The sequence below is a fragment of the Capsicum annuum genome, chromosome 7 (genome assembly GCF_002878395.1).
Source record: "Capsicum annuum cultivar UCD-10X-F1 chromosome 7, UCD10Xv1.1, whole genome shotgun sequence".
Lineage (NCBI taxonomy): Eukaryota > Viridiplantae > Streptophyta > Magnoliopsida > Solanales > Solanaceae > Capsicum > Capsicum annuum.
The window spans coordinates 222,058,417-222,075,297 of NC_061117.1; the positions used below are offsets into that span (position 1 = coordinate 222,058,417).

The following is a 16,881-nucleotide window of genomic DNA, read 5'->3' on the forward strand; positions in this document are numbered from 1 at the left end:
AACTCATGGTAGCGTCGAACGGCATCATTTTGAATTTTGAAATTAAGAACTTTTATGTAGGAGTCGTCCGACCTCTTTATTGATGTACCTAATGCAAATTCAAATAAATCAAGCTAAGTAGGAATCCTTTTACCTCTTTTGTCCAATACAAATTCTAATAATCGAGCTAGTAAGGAGTGTTTTACGTTTATATTGATCTATTAGGCGCAAAGTCGATAAATTAAACCAGTGGAGTATGTTTTATCCCTCTATTGATCTACCCGGTGCCAATGCAAATAAGTCGAGCTGATAGGAGCGTTTTATCCCTATATGATTTACCCGATGCAATTTCAGATGAATCGAACCAATAGAGCATGTTTTATCCCTGTATTTGTTCTACCCGATGCTAATTTAAATAAGTCGAGCCAGTAGACTTCAAATACCGAATTGTTTAAACAAAACACAAAATAAATACAGCTAAAACACAAAACAAATAAAGCTAAGGGTACTTAAGTCCTCATATTGTTCCCGCTTTAAATCAATTAATATAGCTGAGGGTACTTAAGTCCTCATAGAATTCCCGCGTTAAATCAATTCATATCCCCCTGAGTTAACCACTTGAAATGACGATACTACCCTCCAAAACTTACTACATAATACTGAATTCAAGGTCAACAGTGTCAAATAACTGAATTACAATTCTGTTAACTCACTCAAGACGGTTTTTAATTTTCTTTTTTCCCAAGATACCCCTCCCCTGTTCCGAGAAATCTTACAAACTATATATACATGAAGTGATTCTGTTTACATTAGAGCAAGCTCAGAATTTCTCTCTCTATAATTTTACACTCTCTCTGTTGTTACTGTTTCTTCAGGTATAATTTTCGAATTTCTTCGCTTTTCTCCTCAAATTTCTGATTATCAAAGTGTTTTCGTGCTTAAGAAGTGTGTGTTTTTGTTTCTGATAACAGTTTCGATGCGAATTATCAGTTCAATTTTACCCTCTCTCTAGAATTATCAGTATACTCAGCTCTGTTCAAGTTCATTGTTGCTGTTTCCTCAGGTATAATCTTCGAAATTCTTCCATTTTCTACTCGAAATTCAGATTATGAAATTGTGTTTTCATGTGTGTGTTTATGTTTCGATGCGATGATAGATTTCAGTTAGGTGTTATCGTGCTCCATACTCAGCTCTGTTCAAGCTCCTTGTTGCTGCTCAGGTATAATCTTCGAAATTCTTCGGTTTTCTCCTCGAAATTCAGATTATGAATGTGCTTAGATTTCAGTTACGTGTTATCATGCCCCATAAAGCGTGCCTTCTGATTTCATTTTTTGTTTTGATTATAGAATCGGTTCGAAGTAATTTCTGTTTATGAATGTGTAGATTTTTTCTGTTATCACTCGATTCCGTGAGTGATATAATGATCCTAATTTCTGATTATGAATCTGTAGATTTCAACCATGTGTTATTGGTCCATACTGATATAATGATCCTAATTTCAATCTGTAGATTTCAACTGTGTTATTGGTCCATTTGCATTTTCTACTTCTGGAATAATCAGGACAGCGAAGTGAATTTATAAGTACATTTGAGTTTTTGTTTACTTTAAATGAGAAATTTTGGAGCGATATTGTTGTCTATCTGTTCTGAATATTGATGTTGCAATGTAACTAGTGAAACAGCCCGCACGAAATAAAATAAATGAAAAGAGAGAAATTATACGTCCATAAACAATATATTGTTTATCCTTTTCCTTTAAAAATTAAATAACTTTGTATATTTGAAAAAAAACATAATATACTCTTTCTATTATTGGGGCCAATTTTTTGTGGCCATTTAACACTATCCTAAACAAATTGCAACGACATGGACACACTTAGTAATCCTATACATTCAATTAATTTAACGAGGATGTGCATAAGAATATTTATCTTTCAAAATAGTTCATATTTGAACAAGAGATGCACCTAAATAAACCATACAAAAGAAGAAACAAAGAAGAAAAATATGGGATGAGGGAGAATTAGATTAAAAATAACAATAATAAAAATTAGATGACATGAAGACAATACAAAAGTAACGAAATCCAATAGAAAACCTGATATCTTAACCAATTTCAAAACATAAAACAGAGAAGTTGCACTGCCTTTTGAAGTAGGGACAATCTGCTTGAAGTTCTGCAGGTCTTCATTAAGAGACAACAATCAAATTAAGACAGACCTAGCTTGAATGCTTCATGACGAGCATAAAAGATGTCAAATGTTGAGATGAGAGACAAGTTTATTAGGACACATGTAATCTTTCTGCATTGTTGGAGTAGCATTGTATAGAAATCAATAAAAGCTTCAGTTATTCCTTCCATATTCTTTTTTTCATTACCATCTTTATCTTGAACCAGAAAAATTTTGTTGGCATTCCTCCTAGCCTTCAAATAGCTATGGAAGATCTTCATGTTTCGATCCCCTTCTTTCAGCCACTTGATTTTGCATTTCTGTTGTAGAAATCTCTCACATGCTACTTTCCAGTCTTGATACTCCTTTGCAGCTTTGTGCGCTTGTTTTATCCATTCTTTGTTTCTGGGTCCTGTTGCAATTTCTCTTGGCATTTGCAGCAACCATTCCTTTGCTTACTCAGCTTTCTTTTCTACTTCACTAAATTTTTCTTTGTTCAGTCTTCTAAGGACCCCTTTCAATCTGTTCAATTTTCCAATCACCTTGAACATTCACCTGCCAGCACATGTTGTATTCTAACTTTCAGATACTATTCTAACTTTCAGATACCCTCCTCTTGAAGTCAGGGGCCATTGCCCACATGTTATAGTATTTAAATTTGCTTACTTTCCTCTGAGATCCCTCCTCCCATTGCACTATAGCCGCCGAAACACTTCATATGCTATTCTTCATGATCATCACCTGAAAAGTTTATTAGTCCGAGAGACAGCAAAAACAAACAGTTGAAGCTAAAAGAGAAGAGAATCGTTTTTTATTTAATATCCAGCCAAGAAATTTATCACATGAGTACAACACATTCTGAGCCAAACTTGAGACTAAGAGAGTTAATCCGACAAGCTTGCTTACTTGAGATCTCTCAACATAGTGAGGATTATAAAAGTTGCAAGATCAGTGGGAAGCTAAAATTTTGCAAAGGGAAACTACGATTACACCAACATCTTAGTTCAAGGGCAAAAATATAATTCGGTGACAAGAGAATGTTAAGACGATTTGAAGAGTGCGATAGAAAGGGTAATAAGACAATAGGGATTGAGGTGTTGAGCAGCACACTCGTCTGTAAGGACGCGGATATATTGGAATCTATATACCAAAAGCTTAGAAGAATAACATTTTCTAATTAAAGATCAAACGATAAAACATGATCCACTTATGAAGAAAGATCTTCATCAGATTCCCAAATCCCAACTGACAAAATCATATACTGATCAGGCAGCACCAAGATGTTGTGTCATTGAAATCGAAGATGGTAGCTAGCATAGAGAAGCTATTATTGACTGCACATGAAATGGAAGCAATGGTTCACTTCTAAATAAAGACGAGTTAGAAAGAAAGCAACCAACTAGTATAAGAAAGATGCTCTTCAAACAGTGGATAATAAGTTTTCACAGATCAAGTCACTAGTCGCGTCAACTAGTAAGAAAGACAAAGATGTTTGGGGGAATCCCACTGAACAAATAGCTGAAATTGTAGAGTCTCTTTTGTAGGTTTGTGTATGACTACTTAACAGGAAAATATTGATGAGCTTACTGGTAGGCTGAAACTATTTGGGGATGATGGAATGTCGTCTAGAGAAACAACATTTTCGTTGACAAAAAATCTCATGATAGCATAAAAATTGGAATCAAGGGATCGTGCTCTTCAAAAATCTCCCATTTCTTTCCTTTCATACTGACCACCATATGCATGATGGTATTAGCTTTCACCACTCCTTTTGAGTCTTGCTAACCCCTTTCCCTCCGATCCAGTAACTAAAAAGGTCTGAAGTGTGTTCTGGCATAGTCCAACTGGAGCCTGTGATGTTGAGGAAAAGCTCCCAGATTTGTGTATTAAAATTGCAATGTAGGAAAAGGTGCTTGTTTGTTTCCTCTGTCAAATTGCATATGAAACATCTGGGGACCAGTTTCCTTCCTTTCTTCCGTAGAACTTCTCGAGTTAAACACATTCTTTTGATGACTAACCAAGTGAAGCATTTCACTTTGGTGGGGATCAGTCCTCTCCAAATACTCTTCCAGTGATGATGTTTGCCTCAAACCCCAGCTTGTATCCCTTTCTTGTAAGCACTGTTTACTGTGGAATAGCATCCTTACTGTGCTTCCATATAACTCTATCTGGTGCATTTGGGACTAGGTTGGTTCCCCCCAATTTTTCCGGAAAGCCACCCATCCACTTCCCAATCGTGGAATAGCCTTCTGAAAGACAGTCCCAGCCTTGAGTTATCCAGCATTTCACATACTTTGACTTCAGTATTGTCTCAAATTGAGAAAAGATCTGGGAAAGATTGACCTATAGGAGTTTGATCAATCCACCTGTCTTTCAAGAACTTAATCTTGTTGCCATTTCCAACTTTGAGAAACACATTTTCTTCCATGGAATTCCATAAGCTCTGATTGACCTCCACACTCCCCATCCATAGGGTTCTGAAACTACCTCTGTACACCATGGGTCTAATTCCCTGTATTTTGCCCCTATCACCTCCTTCCATATTGTTCTTTCCTCACTAGTATACTCCACAACCACTTCATTAAAAGGCTCTTATTTTGGATTCCCAGATTTCTAATACCCACTCCACCTCTTTCCTTACTCAGCATCACATTGTTCCATTTCACTAGACAGTATCCATTGCCCTCTACCTCTTTGCCTCCTTTCCAGAGAAAGTTTTTTCTAAGCCTATCTATTTTTTTGACAACTTTTGAAGGCATTGGAAATAGTGACATAACATAAGTAGGTAGTGAATCTAAAGAGTATTTATCAAGATCACTCTACTCCCCTAAGGAAAGATATTGAGCCTTAACTTTTTTTCTGCTTTTTCCAGAATTCCATCCCATATCTCCAAAGCTTTATTTTGCTCCCTAGTGGCATTCGCAGGTAGGTCGTTGGCAATTTCTCTACTTTGCACCTCAGAATGCTTGCCAATCCTTGAATCTGAGGCACCTCCTTGACTGGAATCAGACTGTTTTTCCCCAATTGACCCTTAGGCCTGACACTGCTTCAAATAAGATCAAAATCAATCTGATGTAATTGACTTGTTCAGCTTCTGGCTCAGACACGATGATAGTATAATCTGCTACCACTAAGAGTTACTTATCATTATCTGCAATAGATCTGGTTTCCTAGAAATCATGTGAGACAACTAAAAAATAGTTCAACTTTCCTACTACTATATAGATCGAAGTAGAAAAGAAACATATTAAAAAGAAGTTAGCAAATGTCAACTATGATGGTGACGATAGCAAAAATGATGCAGCAAAATCAAGAAGACCATAGAGACTCGAATGAGGTGCGTCACACCAATCTAGTACACAGAAGGTATAAAAGAAATGGGAGAGTAGAAGCTTGTATTCTGTTTACACTTGATACAAAGTTTATTGAATTTTAGCAACACCTTATAAATTGTTCATTAAACACTAATATTTACTGTGGTTGGATTATAATCAGTCCGTAAAAAATGTGTAGTTGTGGCAGGATTATACTCGTTCCTTACAGCTTACCGCCATATGCATAGTTAATTGTCACCCTAATTACAACAAGTCAAATACTTACTACATTGTCTCAAAACTCATATCTATAAAGTTTAGTTATATATATAATTTCGGTCAAGATGATCCAAAACTTACCTCATGGTCAAAAATCGTTAGCCTCCTACTTCAGTATCTTCTCCTTTTTGGAGTATACAGATTGAGGTGCAACTGTTTAACAAGCTTACACATACAGATTTCGACATATTTTGGCGATCAATTGTGAACATCGTGTGAAATTAATGTATGTTAAATACAAATGGATTTCATTTACACTCGTGTCTGAAACTATAGGTAATAGATAAACGAGAGAGGAGCAATTCTTTTTACTAAAAGGAGCTATTGAGACAATTAAATCCATTACTTGAAACAATTATGCAAATAAATATATAGCTAAAGAAATTACTTACAAAAGAAGAAAAGAAGAAAAATATGGGATGAGGGAGAATTAGATTAACAATAACAATAATAAAAATTAGATGACATGAAGACAATACAAAAGTAACGAAATCCAATAGAAAACCTGATATCTTAACCAATTTCAAAACATAAAACAGAGAACTTGCATTGCCTTTTGAAGTAGGGACAATCTGCTTGAAGTTCTGCAGGTCTTCATTAAGAGACAACAATCAAATAAAGTAAGACCTAGCTTGAATGCTTCATGACAAGCATAAAAGATGTCAAATGTTGAGATGAGAGACAAGTTTATTAGGACACTACACACCAAACACATACTGATGTACCAACTATGTCTTTATGAATAGAAATATGAAAAACTAAGCTTGTAATGATTCAAATAAAGTTACTTGGAACTGCAGTTTTAGGAAATCATCCTTGTCTCAAAAGTTTTTGAGAAATCAGATTTTCCTCAAGAAAATTAATTACAATTACATGGACATAAAAAAAAGATTCACCAACTTTCTTTACGAGTTCAACAATATCTAAATTGATGATACTAAATATTTGTAATCCTAACTCTTTCTTAAAGAGGTAGAACACGAATATAGTAAATTTTAACAATCTGTGAATGAGATTATCATTTCCATTTTACTTCTGAATTAGACCTAGAAAATCAAAACAAATACTAGTTTCTCTTCATCGATCCAATATTAGCAGCAAAAGATGATAGATAACTAAAACCCTTTTTTGAATCAAACTGAAATATGTTACATAGATGTAAACCTATGAAATATAGCATTTAACTCTTCTTCCCCATCAAAAGTATTTCTAATAAAATACATATTAGATTTATTAAATTTTAATATGCTAGTTAAACAATTTAAAGAACTCATCAAAATATAGAGTAAAGCAACTTAATTAGAGCACTTACTGGCCGAAAAATTTCAATCAATTTATTTTTTTTGAGAATGTAATGTTTATATTATAAATCAGCACTTAGGTAGTGCTGAAGACCCCTTTACAAATGTATCAAATTTCAAATTAAATAAATAAAGAGCTCCTTAACCTAGCAAGACTCTAAAACTTCTAGGATGTCTTCTGCCTCTATAGGGGAGCTTTTCATACACCAAAAACGAAAAAGCAAAATACAGTCAATTTTGATCTGTTGTAAAGTTCTGCTTCTATCTTCAAAACTTCTAGCATTCCTTTCCCTCCAGATAGTCCACCAGATACTAGCTGGAATGATTCTCCAGTAAGCCCTATTCTTTGCTCCCGTTCCTGCTTCCTCCCAGCTAGATAGAGTGTCAACAATTGTGCTAGGCATTACCCATTGCATGCCTCTGAGATTGATAAAAATCTTCCATAGCTGGTCAGTGATCCTACAATGCAAAAATAGATGTCCCACTGTCTCCGTTGCCTCTCCACACAAGCAACAATGTGTGACTAAAATTATATTCCTCTTTCTCAAGTTTTCGTGTGTTAGTACAACCTCCTTTGCTAGCAACCATGAGAAGCATGCCACCTTTAGGGAATTTTAGATTCCAGATTTGTTTCCAAGGCCACCTGCCAGATTGTCATTGACCTGTTTAGGAACTTGTATCCGAAGCTAACTTTGTAAATTCCGTTGCTTTGTTCATTCCACCACATCATGTCCCTCCCCTCTTTAATTCCTTGAAATGATTCAATCACTTTAAAGAATTCAACTATTCTTGGAATTTCCCATTCATTCATTCTTCTCCTGAAGCTCAAGTCCCATCCTTGTGAAGACCACAAATCAGCCACTGACTTATCCTGGTGTTGAGCTAGTTCAAACAAGTCGAGAAACATTTCTGAAAGGCTTCTATCACCTAACCACCTATCCTTCCAGAAACTAGTCTTGCTGCCATCATAGACTTTGATGGTGGTGTGGCTTTGCATGATATACCAGCATCTCGTGATTGATCTCCACACAGTTACTCCATAGGGATTGGTTGCTACCTTAGATACCCAGTCATCCTCCTCCATTTTTTATCCTGATCACATTCTTCCATAGAGATTGAGATTCATGAGTATATCTCCATAACCACTTTAGTTTCAAAGTTTTGCTCTGATTCTTCAAGTTTTTGATCCCAAGCCTCCCTGTTTTTTACTGGTTATGAGTACTTTCCACTTCCACTTCACTAGGTGATACCCTTTTTTGATTTTGTTGCCTTGCCAAAAGAAGGCTCTCCTGATTCTGTCCGGCCCCTGTACAACTCTTGCTGGGATAGAGAAAAAGGTCAGCATATAGGTTGGAAGAGCATCAAGGACTCTCCCATAGATAAGTATTGTGCTTTCCATCTAGACAGCTTCTTTTCACATTTTTCTAGCACATTATCCCATATTTCTATTGACCTTGATTTAGCCCCCAGAGGCATCCCTAAGTAAATAGAGGGAAGGGTTCCAACTTCACCACCCAAACTTGAAGCCAAGTATCCTATATTTGATACGGGATTGATGGGGTAAATGTGACTCTTGCGCCAATTGATATGCAATCCTGAAATTCCTTCAAAGAGTACTAGGATAACTCTTATAAGTATTTCAATTGTTCTTCATTTGCATCGCAAAATATCAGGGTATCATCTGCGTATTGAAGGTGAGTCACCTCCAGATAACTTGCATTATTGGTATCCACATCAAATCTAGATATCCATCCGTTGTGTTTTGCTGTCTTTATCATATTATTAAGACCCTCCATGGCTAGAATAAATAAGAAAGGAGATAGAGGATCTCCTTGTCTTATTCCCCTTTGGGTTGCAAAGAAACCTTTGGGTGCCCCATTAATAAGGACAGAGAACTTCACACTAGAGATACAAAAGTTGATCCACCTAATCCACTTCTCACCAAATCCCATTCTTCTAAGTACATTCAACAAAAACCCCAGTTAACATGGTCATAAACCTTTTCTAGATCCATTTTACATAGAATTCCAGGCTTTTTTTGTTTCATTCTATAGTCCACTGCCTCATTTGCTATCAATATAGCATCCATGATTTGTCTTCCTCTGATAAATGCCATCTGTTGAGAATCTACCAGTACTTTGATTCTTTCTGTCAGTACTTTCGACAGTAGCTTGTAGAAAATGCCAATCAAGCTGATTGGTCTGAAGTCCTTCAACTCTTTGACCCCTTTTTTCTTAGGAATCAGAGCAATATATGTGGCATTGAAGCTTTTTTTCGAATGTCTCATGTTCATAAAAGTTATGGAATGCAGCCATGATGTCACTCTTTACCACATCCCAACACTTGATAAAAAAACCCATGGTGTAACCATCCGGTCCAGGAGCCTTATCTATTGCACACTTTTTCAAACAACAGTGTACTTTCTGCTCCTCAAATCTACCTTGTAGTTGGGTTTTTTCTGTTTCTGAAATTGTTGGACAGTTAATCATGTTCCCTGTTGGTCTCTACCTTACTGTCTCTGTATATAATTTCTTGTAAAAGTGAACAATTTCCCCCTTAATTCTGATTGGCTCCTTCACAGTTTCCCCTTGGATTTCAAAGAGATCAATACAATTGCTTCTCTTGTGGGCATTTGCTGCATTGTGGAAGAATTTAGTGTTGTTGTCGCCCTCTTTCAACTACAAAATTCTGGACCTTTGTCTCCTAGCAGTTTCCTCATTCTTGATTAACTCTTCATACTCCATAAAAGTTGCTGCCTTCTCTTCTGCCTCCTCCTCAGTAAGAGCTCTGGACTCCCTACGGAATCCAACCTTGCCATTTTGTTGAGCAAAGTAGTCTATTAGATTTGCAAGCTTCCTTTTTTCCTCTTTACTCCATTCCTTGAGCTTTTCTTTCAAGGCCTTTTAGCTTGCAGGCTAGTATGTAATCAGGTTTACCATCGAAATTAAAGGAATTCCACCAAGTGCTGATTCTGTCTGCGAAGCCCTCTGTATTTAACCACCAATTTTCAAACTTAAAGTATGACTTATTCTGGTCCCAAGGACCGCATTTAAGAGCTATAGGAACATGATCTGAGGCCAATCTCTGCAGAATAGTTTGTTTTACTTTGCTGAATTGTTCATTCCATTCAGAGGAAAATAAAATTCTGGCTATCCTTGTAGCTGTGGTGTGCATGTCGCCTTTGAACCATATAAAAGTACCACCCTCTAGTGGCAGGTCAATTAGTTCCAAATCTTCTGGTGTCTGAAAATTCTACCATAGCTGAAGATCTTCTCTGACAGTTTTTTTTTGCAGAAGGGAATCTGGATAGGTTGAAATCCCCACATACTGCCCAAGGCCCCTCCATTAAACCACTAACAGCCCCTAACTCATCCCACACCTCTCTTCTTTCCACCTTATCATTTGGGGCATAGACCCCTGTTATGTGACAATTAAAATTCTGTAACAAAGCTTCAAAGCTGCAGGTTAGTATGTGGACCCCTGTTTCAAGCACATCTCCCTTCCACACTCTACTATCCCACAACATGATTATTCCTCCCCTTGTACCACTTGCTTCCAGATGGGCATACTGGATCCATCTCCCTCCCCAAATTTGTTTAACTATTTCTTGGATATCTCCTTGCAGTTTAGTTTCCTGCAAACAGATAATATCGGCCCTCTAGTGTTCTATAAGATTTTTCACCACTCTTCTCTTTCCCCCATCATTTAATCCCCTAACATTCCAAGACACCAAATTGAGCTTCATGACTCAATTTGTGTACGCCCTTTCCCCTAATTCTTGCCCTCATTGCTTTTAAATTTGATATCGAAACAGATTAAGTTTTTCAATTTGCATCTTGGAGCCTGGTTTTCCTGATTTCTGGAGAAGCCTCTATCTTCTTAGCCTGTCTGCAAGCATCTATCTGCATGAGCAGCTCCATGGTTTTCCCTTCGTGGCCTTTAAAATCAACCCCAAACATCTTGCCGAGTTTAATGATGTTCTGACGAACCCAAGCTGATGTAATCTCCCCCTTTTCAGTGATTTGTGAAACATGTTCAGTCGCAATAGGCATAGCTTCTTCCATATCCCAAATTGTTCCACCCATGCATGAATTACTGATCACAATTGGTTGTTCCTTGTTATTTTCTGCCCCCCTTTCTTTAGTCACCACTGAATTCCCCTCTGTTTCTTTCATGTTTTCCACTGTGCCCCAATTGTTCTTCTCTCTTTGATCTTCGATAGGGCTGCAAACTCCCGCTGAAATTTCTTCTTGAGCTATTTTATCGATAGTGCTAGCCTTGGAGAAGGCTTGTATTTCGAAATTAAATAAATCCAGCGGTTGGTCTACTTCAATTAAATTATGGACCTTTTCGGCAGTAATTTGGTCCATAGACATGTCTACTCTGTTATTTCTTCTATTGTGTGCCAACTGATGTTTGATATTTCGTTTTCCTTTTGGGGAACCACCACATGTTCGAATCCATACCTTAGGCTCCTGTCCGTCAAAGCTAGGTAGTTCCCATTTAGGAGGTGGTATGGGAACCATGTTTCCCCTGTTGTTTCTGTTTTCCTGCCAAGGAATAGGAAGCAATCCATCTCCGAGTGGTTGATCTCCATTTCTTCGATTCGGTGCCCTTTCTAAGTTCGTCAAGCGATCCAAAATGAGTTCCAATGTTCCTTGTATCCCCGTTTGACTGTTACGAAGCTCCTGTTGCTGGTTCACTAGCTCAGCCAAAATTTCTTCATGTCAAGCTAATTGATCCTCTACAACCTTAGAACGAGTCCCTTCAGCCATGTCTACAACCACAGGTCGCACAAATCGCGTCTCTGATACCAATTGTCAGGAGCTGAGCTCGATTACGTAACTAAAACTCAACCAAATTCAATAAAACTCAGAGAAATTCAACAATCTCAGAAAAACAGTTTTTTTGGGGCAATTTTCTATATTCAAACTTAACAGAATCTAACTGAAATTACAGGTAACTAAAAGGAAAATAAACTGAAATTGTGAATCGCCATGGATAGAGCTCCAACCTGTAATTAAGAGAATTAGAAGGAGAAGAAGAAGAGATGTGAACAAGGAATGAAGGAATTTCTGTTAGGAGAGAGACCAATTTGATCAATGCCTCTTCTCTCTCCTGGCAGTTGCTTTTAACCGTGACTTGAGCTGAGGTGGAGTGTGCTGACGTGGCATAATTTGGGTCCTTGCACTTCATTTGATTACTTCTAATCTCAGTTGTTGCTTCCCTCACTCAAAAACCTTCTAACTAATTATCAGAATTCCAACTACTATTTGAATTAATCAGCTATACTTATTGAATTATCAACTATGACAAAAACTAACTTAACACTTTCTATTTTTCAGGTCTGTGCATTGATTTACCAAAAGATAAATAAGGAAAGGAAGGAGGCACAAAAGTTAGAAGAAAAAAAGAAAAGGAAGGAAGAGGTTCTAGGTGAAGTGGGACAAATGATGGATGAAGATCTTGTTGTCCATAACTTGGACAAAAAACTCACCGAAATTGAAAAATTCGTGAATCCTAACCGGGTGATACCTCCTAGTTTCTTTAATCCTACAGCATCAATTAAGGGCCAAAATCTCTTTGTTTCAAGAATGCTACAACAACAATTCAAGAATCCTGGCCAAAGTCTCCTAGTTTCAAGAATTATTCACCAGCAGGTCAAGTTATCCAGCTTTTATGTCGAGTAGTATGAAAAAGAAGAAAAAGAAGCATCCTCATACATTCAGGTGTATGAAAGAGACCATTAAACAGTACTCGTAACTCCGTTGCTGTATTTTTTACTCGTTACTCGTTCCTGCCTTGGTCGTCATCGATTTTCCCAGTTATGAATGCATTTAATAAGCTTGATTTGTTTTTTTTGTGATCATTAAAGCCATTGTTATAGTAGATCTGATCCTGTATATCGTTGACTGTGGATTATACCTGAGATTGTTGCCCTATATCGGATTGTGGGAAGACGGTTACTGATTTGGTTCTGTATCTGTGATTTGGTTGTAAGTTGTTTTTTTTTTGTGATTGTCCATAACAATAACTGCTGTTTAGTAGTATTTGACATCACTAGGATGGCATTCCCTCCAAGTACTAGTACTACTAGCAATTCTAATGCTACTGCTGGCATCCTCATACATAATATGACAAGACCAGCAAAGGACTAGTACTACTAAACAGTCCTTACCAGCAATTAGCTTGTCTAAACATTACTAGTACTAGTTTAAACTATTTATTAGAATTAGCTTGTCTAATATCAAAGCAGATCGAAAAATAACAAACGGTCCTTACTAGAAGCCCTTTGCTGGTCTAATAACAAAAGCGAAGAAATCAAACGGACTTTAGAAAAATATGAGAACAATAGTGTAACTAAATGAAACAAGAATGCTGTCAATCTACCAGTTATGAGAAAGTTATCAAAAGAAGGGACACAACTCCGATAGAGGATTCCTTAGCTGTAAAGTAAATACATGAGGTGGAGTAGTCTCTAATTCAGATATATCAAGGGACATTCCTAGTATCATGATTTAAAGCCCTTCTGGTCAAAAGTTGCACAACTTTTGGCAGTGTTCTGGAGTCTTAGCAGTTAGATCAATTCTTATGAGTGTTATTTCAAGTTTATCCCGGAAATTAAACACGTTTTGAAGATTCATATCACGCAAAAAATCTGGAAAAAAAGTTAAGAGGTGTACTCAAGCTATGGCATATCACGCACACAAAAAGCTTACTAGTTTCTAACAATTCCATGTAAATTAAACAGAGCTGTATATCTCTAATAACAAAATGTGAAAAAGGGCAGCCCGGTGCAATAATGCTCCCGCTATGCGTGGTGTCCTGGGAAGTCGGACATGAGGGTCGATTCTACGCAGCCTTACCTTGCATTTCTGCAAGAGGCTGTTTCCACACTAGAACCCTTGACCTCCGGTTCACATGACAACAAGTTTACCAATTGCTCCAAGGCTCCAGTTCTAATAACCAAATGGACAACAATAGAATCTGAATGCTAGTAATATGCAAGTACTAGCTTCAAGAATGTGTCTTTGAGAGAGAAATACCCAAACAGAAACAATAGCTTCAAGAATTTGTGTTTGTCTTGCAATTTGTTTTAGTACGTTTCAAAAAGAATGTTTTATTTTCCTTTTTTGACAACTCTTTAACTCTTAAATCTCCAATAAACTTGTCATGTAGAATGTTGGATGGGGAAAAACTTCAAATATTGAACAAGAACTACTAATCTCAATCCCAGAAAATTAATTGGTTAGAATTGTCCTATTCTTGAAGTTATTTCAGCTGGTGGGAGCTTGGGGGATTCCTCACCAAAGCATTGAGAATAGTTTACCTACTAGTACTATATTGCTAAAAAAACTGTCTTTTAATGTTTTCTGGTCATACTCAAAAATCCCTATTGTCTCCACTGTGGAGTGGTTCTTTAAAACTTGTCAATAGATGGTAGTTAAAGACTGGTCAGGAAGAGGTCGTAACAACAAATTAGTAAAATGGATGGAAAGAGTACCTGCTACTTGACGTTTTTGGAGCTGCAAATGCTCAAGTTGCTGCAAAGAAGAGACTTAGATGATGGAACATCATCGATTGCAAGGAAGGAACATCCATCAAGTAAGTGACTTTCCCATTGCTCGGTAGACTTTTCCTTTTCTATCTGGCCTGCCACTTTTGGGCCGGTTGAACTTTCCATAATCATCTCCATAATCAATTGGTCATTTTTTTTTTCTCATAGCTGGTTTAAAATAGGCTTTTATGACAAAATTGAACACTTTTGATCCCTATAAGATATTTATGAAAATTTGATGGTTAATAGGAAAACTAGATATTTTCATCTAATTAAAGTTCCAAAAATCGCAATATAAAAAATTATACTAGACACAAGCAGAAATTGCAGCTCAAAAAATTGCATTTAATTCTTGAAATAAACCAAATATAATACGAAATATAAAATTTGTAATCTCAAATGTGAAGTTTCTGTAAAATATTTTTTTTTTTCACATTTTCTTTTAACTTTCACAATGGATGCTTGGTAAATATTTTACAGAAATCCGACAAATTTAAGGAATCAAAATTATCCAAGTAACACTAGAAGGACAATTTTGAACCTACTACTGAATAACACAACTTTTTGAAAAATTACATCATTAGTTGATTGTTCAATATTGCATTAGTATAGATGTACTTAACGGACAAGACAAGTTTAAAAATAAATGTTACGTGTACTTAATTTCAAACTAGAAATCATAGACCAACATTGGGTTGTGGTGCAGTGGATGAGACTGCTTCATCCTTAACCAGAGGTCGAGTTTTCGATTCCTGGGTACAGAGAAAACTCTGTTGAGAGTGCTGCCACCCGAATGAGGCCTTGCAAAGAGCGAATTCGAATTAATCGAGTTCCAACGCGGATACCGAATATCGAATGACTACCAAAAACACTAGAAATTATAGAGGCATGTTAATGTTGCTAAAAACATTTTTGCATGCCCATTTATCCACCTCCTTTTATATATTGTTGACATCTAAATGGCCTAGAAGCAGATTACGTGGAAGGGTAGAGTGTATTTACACTAATTATATAACTTGGAAAACACTATAGATATGTAAAATGAGGTATGCATAATGTGAATATGAATTAGTCCATCTAGTGATTTTAGATACCAAATAGTTAATGTATATATCATGACAAGATACTTCCTCCATCACAAAGTACTTTTATCATGTTTCGCATCTCAAAAACTCATTGGTGGCCCCCTAAATTTGACACGATCTTTCACTTAGGCACCTCAAGTGAACGATGTTCATTTTTGACACCTCAAGTAGTTATAAGTGTGTCATTTTGACACTTTTCGCTGACATGACAAAGAGAGTGTATTACACTCTCTATAGGCGCGTGAATGATGAAATTTAGCCGATTTTTAATATTTTTTTCCTCTTCTTCTTCTTCTTCTTCTTCTTCTTCTTCTTTCTTCTTCTTCTTCTTCTTCTTCTTCTTCTTCCTCTTCTTCTCAATTACTCCAACCATGTTTCATACTTTTTCACCATTTTCCCACCTTTGCATCAACCTTAAACTCAAAAAAGTTCTTCAAATCTCTCAATAGTTGTAGTCCCTCTCTCCCAACACTATTATTTCTTAATTTTTTGATTAAAAAAAAATTATAGACTCAAAAATATTTTTTTGGGTCATCAATGGCAAATTCATTCACAATTAGTGTTGGTCATCAATGGAGGGCGAATTCATTGAGAATTATTTTTGTTGAAAATTATTCACCAATGCCTCCGTGATGATTTGTTGTTGCAGAAAATTTCAATCACAAACCCCATTTATGGATATGTTGGTTGTTGCAGTGATTAATTATTGCAGTGTTGTATTTTGAACAAAGCAAAAGAGAAAAGCAATGAAATTTTGCTATTACAATCACAATTACTTATGACCATTATTGTTATGGAAGAAATTTTAAAGACATTTCTTAGAGATGAAAATTAAAGAAGATGATTGAGGGGGGGGGGGGGGGGGGGTGGGTTGGTGCGTGGGGAGGGGGTTGGTGCAGGAACGCTGGGGTGGCAGTGGGGTGGCAGCAATCTTGTGGTGGTGGTGGAGTGGGGGTACTTGGAGAAGATGATGGCGGGGGTGGGGGGTGGGGGGAGTTATTTATTTATTGATTTTTTATTTAAAATTAAAGTTAATTATTTAAAAATTGATTTTTTAAATTATAATTTATTTAAAATTATTATTTTAAACAAGAACACCACATATCTTTTTTTAATTGGTGGTACGCCATGTCAGCAAGCGTGTGTATTACACACGCTTTGTAAAATCAGTTGAGTGTAAAAAAAGTGTCAAAA

The 16,881-nt window shown here is 36.5% G+C and overlaps 2 long non-coding RNA genes across 2 annotated transcripts; one reads left to right on the plus strand and one right to left on the minus strand.

Annotated features, from left to right (window-relative positions):
* Positions 1-947: 947 nt before the first annotated feature.
* LOC124900130 lies at positions 948-13,213 on the plus strand. The gene is made up of 3 exons (XR_007057892.1): positions 948-1,042; positions 1,136-1,198; positions 12,390-13,213. It is a non-coding gene; the product is annotated as an uncharacterized LOC124900130 (long non-coding RNA).
* LOC107878715 lies at positions 2,057-15,181 on the minus strand. The gene is made up of 3 exons (XR_001676945.2): positions 14,549-15,181; positions 2,817-2,891; positions 2,057-2,705 (listed from the first exon to the last, which is right to left on the minus strand). It is a non-coding gene; the product is annotated as an uncharacterized LOC107878715 (long non-coding RNA).
* Between the last annotated feature and the right edge of the window lie 1,700 nt (positions 15,182-16,881).